Source organism: Myotis davidii, unplaced genomic scaffold (genome assembly GCF_000327345.1).
Source record: "Myotis davidii unplaced genomic scaffold, ASM32734v1 scaffold766, whole genome shotgun sequence".
NCBI classification, from domain to species: Eukaryota; Metazoa; Chordata; class Mammalia; order Chiroptera; family Vespertilionidae; genus Myotis; species Myotis davidii.
In genome coordinates, this window is record NW_006296846.1 from 575,459 (window position 1) to 582,021 (window position 6,563).

A 6,563-nucleotide genomic window follows, 5' to 3' on the forward strand; every position below is an offset into this window, starting at 1 on the left:
AGAAGCCTGCACCCTGGAACCAGAGAGGAGGGAGCCCAATTCTGGGGTACGTCACCCGAGAACTGCCCTCTTGCAATCTGGGACCCCTTGGGGGATTTCAGAGAGCAGGTTTTGGCCCGATCCCTGCAGGCCAGGCCAAGGGACCCCACCTGTGGGAGGGACCCCGCTCACTTCACAGACGCCCATCAAGCTGCAATGTCAGGGCGGCCGGCTGGGGAAGGACCAAGGGAGGTTGGCTCCAGGGCATGTCCAGGCGACTTGCCCAGTCCCACCACACTGTCCACCTTCTAATTAATATCCTTTCAATGTGCACGAATCCATGCACCGGGGCACTAGTATATATATAAAAGCCTAAGCGATGGAGTGGCTGAACGACCGGTCGACCAGTCACTGTGATGCGCAGTGACCACTAGGGGGCAGATGTTCAACACAGGAGCTGCCCCCTGGTGGTCAGTGCACTCCCACATGGGGGAGGGGGGCAGCGCAGCCACAAGCCAGGCTGATGGCTGCCAGTATAGCAGTGGTGGTGGGAGCCTCTCCTGCATCCTCAGTAGCGCTAAGGATGTCCAACTGCAGCTTAGGTCTGCTCCCCGCTGGCAAGTGGACATCCCCTGATGGCTGTTGGGCTGCCAGAGGGATGTCTGATTGCCAGCTTAGACCCAATCCCCCAGGAAGCAGACCTAAGCCAGCAGGTGGTCATCCCCCGAGGGGTCCCAGACTGGGAGAGTGCACAGGGTGGGCTGAGGGGACCCGCCCTCCCCGAGTGCACAAAATTTTGTGCACCGGGCCTTTAGTAAATAAATAAAGACTAAGAGGGAATCTTAAAAGCAGAAAGAGAAAAGCAGTGAGTTGTCTAGAAGGGAATGCCCATATGACTGTCAGCTGATTTCTCAACAGAGACTTTGCAGGCCAGAAGGGAGTGGCAAGATATATTCAAAGTGATGAATAGTAAGGACCTACAACCAAGATTACTCTACCCAGCAAAGCTGTCATTTAGAATTGAGAGTCAGATAAATAGCTTCACAAACAAGAAAAAGCTAAAGGAGTTCATCACCACCAAACCAGTATTATATGAAACATTGAAGGGTATTATTTAAAAAGAACAAGAAGAAGAGATTAAAAAAAAATATGAACGATCAAATGGCAGCAAATACATATCTATCAACAATCAAATCTAAAAATCAAAATAATAAAACAAGAAATCTAATGAACAAAATAAACTGGTGAATAAAACAGAATCAGAGGCATGGAAGCATGGAACAGACTGATGAATCTCAGAGGGAAGGGGTGGGAAGAGAGTAACCAAAGATCTTACCTATGGACAAAGGCAGTAGGGTGATGAAGGCCTGGTGTGGGATGGAAAGTAGGTGGAGGTGAGGAATGAGGGGAGGAGGGGGCAATACTTTCAACAATAAAGATTAAAAAGCAAAATAAAGTAAGATTAAAAAAAGAAAAAAAAAATGGGACAGAGACAATGGCAGGGCTTCCAGACCTCTTTACCTCCTCAGTCCACAGAAGCACCTAACTTAAATATCTGCCTTTCACAATCAGCTACTGTGTGTTGATGCTATCAAGTTTCAAGAAGATGAGTGTAGTATAATCCTGCCCTGGAGATTAAAACTTCTGGGCTTCAGTCTGCCCTCCCATCCAGTTATGACTTACCCTATGACTGATGCAAGTCACATAGCTCCTTGGAGGCCCCCTTCTTGATTTTTGTTGTTGCTGTTGTTTTGGTTAATGCTCACCCAAGGATATTTTTCCATTGATTTTTAGAGTGGAAGGGACGCATGGAGAAGGGGAGGGGGGAGAGTGAAAGAGAGAGAGAGAGAGAGAGAGAGAGAGAGAGAGAGAGAGATCCATGTGAGAGAAACACATCGATTCATTGCCTCCTGCATGTGCCCCAACTGGGTTGAGGATCGAACCTGCATCTCAAGTATGTACCCTTGATTAGTAATCAAACCCATAACTCTTTGATGCACAGGCTGACACTATAACCACTTAGACACACTGGCCAGGGCAGAGATCACCACCACCACCCTACTGGTTTCTTTCTTCTCCCTTCCTCCTTCTCTTTCCAAAAAAATTTCTTTTTCCCTTCCATATTTTTTTTACTAATGATGTTTCATGAAGGATGACTAAGACATGCAAAATCATTGTGTATAAATACAAAGTGCCCTGTGGTTTAATAAATGACTAAACAAGAAATAAAAATCAAACCAGCAAAACATAACCATCTGTTAATCTGCATATCAACTAGCTTGCTCAATTTCAAAACTAATTATTTCAGATACATTAATTTATCAAGCCTCAGACCCTCAGGCTTGATACTACTATTTTATAGAGACATAAACTGTGACACAGAAGCAATTTGCCTGATAGAAGCCTATGAGTCAGCAGCTGAGTCAGTGAAAGGCCTCCAAGACTTGATCTCTGACTGGATTTGCAGCCCAAAGGTAACCTCCAACTGTTTTAGACTGAGACCTCCTGCAACATACTCAGAAGGCTGTCCTCAGGGCTATCCAGCTAGGCAACAGAAAAAGCTGTTGCCACCACATCTTAATAGCCTGGAGAAGTCCTCAAGCCTTGAGAATGGTGACTTTGTCCTTTAAAAATTTCCAAAGCAATTAAACTTATCAAAACATACTGCAAAAAAAAAAAAGCGTGGCATACAATATGATTCCATTTATATGAATCTAGTAAAAACAAAACGTATTTGCAGTGACAGAGAGCAGATTAGTGGTTGCCCAGGACCAGGACCAGGACTGACCGAAAAGAAGCAAAGGAAACTTCTGGGGTGATATAAAGGTCTTGATTGTACCAATACAGACACATGTTGTATACCTTTGTCATAACTCATTGAACTATATACACATAAAATTAGTATATCTGTATATTTTATCACATACAAATTATACCTCAGTTAACTTGATTTGCAAAATTAAAATAATGAACCTCAAAGCAAGACGAGGTATGGCACCAAATTTTTAAAATCTGTAGGAAATAAACAGGTTCCTAGCAAGTATAAGTAACCAAAACTGACCCAAGAAGAAATGGGAAACCAAAATACATAGCAACCATATACTAGTAATAGACAGAAAAATAAATATTAAAGAACTACCAAAGGCTACTTGGAAATTATTTGATATCTTGATCCTCTGTTGCTTAATTTATAAAATGGAAATAAAGTAGCACTTCAGAATTTTTGTAAGAATTGAACAAACATGCTTAGTATAATACTTGGGATGCAGTTTATGTTTAGTGCTAGTTTCTCTGGTCTGCAGTGGTATTTTTAGCCCTTTGATGATAGTTTTACTTCTCTTTCCATATGGGCAACATAACATTCCTTAATTCGGTCAACAAATATTGAATTCCTCCTTTCAGTTCTTTCCCCAATATGATTCTTAAGTCCACAGGATGGGACAGTGTGTGTGTGTGTGTGTGTGTGTGTGTGTGTGTGTCTCAATCTACCCGGTAATGCAACTCATGCCCCAGGTTTGGTACCCAAGGCTTGAAATGGAAGGATGAGTAGGTGTCAACATACAAAAACAACAGGGAAGGGAGAGGGAAGTCAAGAAAGGCAAGCTGACCAAAACAGAATGCATTCCAGAGCCAGGCCCTGTCTGAGTCTATACAGGTAAGGGGAGTGTGGGAGGATGGCCATGGTTTATTGGATTCTTAAGCCACAGGATGGGACAGTGTGTGTGTGTGTGTGTGTGTGTGTGTGTGTGTGTGTGTGTGTTTCTGAACCTAATTGTGGAAAGAAAAAGAAAAGATATGTAAAAGCAGGAAGTAGGAGACTAAGCCCTCAGAAAAAAATCTTTCCGGGGGGGGGCAGGGGGGAGAAGAATCTGAAGAATGTCTTAAAGTATATCCAACACTCATTCCCTTTACAAGCCCTAGATTAGGACAATACAGCCAATTCTGTATTAAAGGATACCAAGGTTTCAGAAGTCAAAGCCACGGCATTGCAAAGCTGAGCTGTTAGTATCTAAAACTAAGGGGCAGCTGGATGCAACCAGAGCTTTCACCTGGGATGCTTTACCCCAACCCCCAAGGGAAGCTTTAGGCAGAGGGTAGAGACCTGGGAGATTTGGGAGTGATTTTCAGGGAATGTAGCATCTTGCCAGGTTGGAGATCTAAAGAAATGTGGCAGGTCACTTCTCTGCTGGCCTCCCTCTTCTCCATTCCACAAGACTGTTTCTCTTGGCCTCTTTCAAGATCTAGGAATGTTTTCACTTTCTGACAGTTGCTGGATCCTCCTGCAGCTCTCACCTGAGTAATACAGAATACCAAGAGCACGTCTGTGGATAGCAAGGAGGTGCCAGGACCTAGCTGTTATCCCAGGAAGCATGAGTGAGTTCCAATACAGCCATCATCATATCACCTCCACCCTTAAATATCATTTTTCCCACACTCACACAAAGAAAAATGAACATCAGAGAGTCAGGTAGGCTCAGAGGGACAATTCCTAAGAAGCTTCCACTGCATCATAAGAACATTTCAATAACTCCCATAGGTGACTTCTGTGGAATTTCCTCTAGATAGAGGTGCATATTCCAGGTTAGATAACTGACGTTGAAATCAAAAGATCCATCAGTTGGGTTCTACCATTCAGCAACTGTTTTCTCATGGGAATTATTATATCACCTCCTTTGAATGACTACTGTATTTTGAGAATGAAGGGAAATAGCATACGTCAGGTGCATTGTACTGTCCCTGGTTTATAATAGAACCTTGGTCAATATTAGTCTGCCCCTAGTCACTGCCATTTCACACACATGCCCAATAGGAACATGCAAGACAATTCACCCCATCTTGCTGATTTTTCCCATTGCTCCTGACTAAAAGCCACAGGGAATTTGGAGAGATCTGGTATGTTCTAAAAAGGACAGTTCAACTCAAACTTGGCTCAAGAATCATTTGTGGAGCATCACTTAGTTACTGGGGGTCAAAGGTGACTTCGGGTTACCTAGTGCCCAAATTACCCCAAAACACAGTGTCTAAAAACATCAATGTAGTATTGACTTGGCCTATCTGGCTTGTTCTCATGCAATGGAAGCCAGTTAGCAGTGGAGTCAGGCAACTGAGGCTGCTTCACTGATATACCTGGTGTCTCAGTGCTCCTCCACATGCCATTTATCTCTGGTAGAACAGTCTACATTTCTTATATAGTGGCTTAAGGCTCCAAGATAAAGGAAGCAGAATCTTAAAGTCTGAGTCTAGAATATCCTAGAGTGTCTTCAGCTATATTCCAATGACAAACAACTGCAGGCCAGCCCAGATTCAAGGAAGAAGAGGGACAGACTCTACCTAGCAATGGTGGAGTGGCACGTATGTACACAGAGGGAAAGAATTGTTTGATGGTGGACATCTTTGGAGACAAGCAACCACCAATGGATACAATAATGAGTTCCATGTAAATATTAACACAAGATATTTACTTGTATGATTTTTTTCTGAGCTGATAGTTTTTTTATCCAAGTATGTAATAAGCACCACTTACCACATGTCTCAGGCTTCAGAGTTCTTTTTTTATTTCTAACTAGAGGCCCGGTGCACGAAATTCATGCACTGGGGGATGGGGTTCCCTCAGCCAAGCCTGCCCCTCAGTCTGGGAGCCCTCAGTGGATGTCCTACCAATGGCCACAGCCTGTCAGCAGGGGGTGCAGGCGTCCCGTGTGTGTGTGTGTGTGTGTGTGTGTGTGTGTGTGTGTGTGTCTGCTGGGGCCTGCCCCCAGCCGCGCCACATAGGCTCCGAGCAGTTGCCGTGTGTGTGTGCCCACTGGTGGTCTGCTCCCAGCCACATTAGAAGCTCAGAGTAGGCACTGTGTGTGCATGTCTGCTGGGGTCCTGCCCCCAGCCACACCCTGGAGGCTTGGAGCAGGCGCCCCTCTCTGTTGATCTCTCAGCCTCCTGGCCTCCACTGCATGTTGTACTCTCCCTTGAGCTGTGGCCAGGGTGGGGCGCCCTTTCCTGCTGTGGGATTGCCAGGGAGACCCAGGGGCAGGCACACAGGGGGGCTGGCTGCAGGCTCCCCTTTCCTGCTCCATGATCTCCGGGGCGATCCCACGGGCAGGCGCACATGGGGGCTGGCTAGAGGCTGCTCTTTCCTGCTGTGGGATTGCATCGGCTATCCCATGGGCAAGCAGGCGCACTTGGGGCTGGGTAGAGGCCACCCTTTCCTGCTCCATGATCTCTGGGGCGATCCCACAGGCAGGCACCCACGGGGGCTGGCTAGAGGCTGCTCTCCAGTTGCTCATCCCTGGCAGGGGTGGCCAGGGAAGAGGCAGGCACCCGCCTCTTCCCTGCCCCCCTCAGCTTCTTCGATCACCAGCAGGGGGGCAGGCAAAGGCAGCAGTTCTCTGATCCAGGGCCAGGGGCAGTGCCTCCCAGCTCTTGCCTGCTGCCTGTTTCCAATCACTGTCCTTCCCCTATGGCCTCTCAACATTGCGCCTTTGTATGCAAATTAACCACCATCTTTGTTGGCAGTTAATTTGCATATTGCCCTGATTAGCCAATGGGAAGGGTAACGAAGTTATAGTTAATTAACATGTTTGTCTATT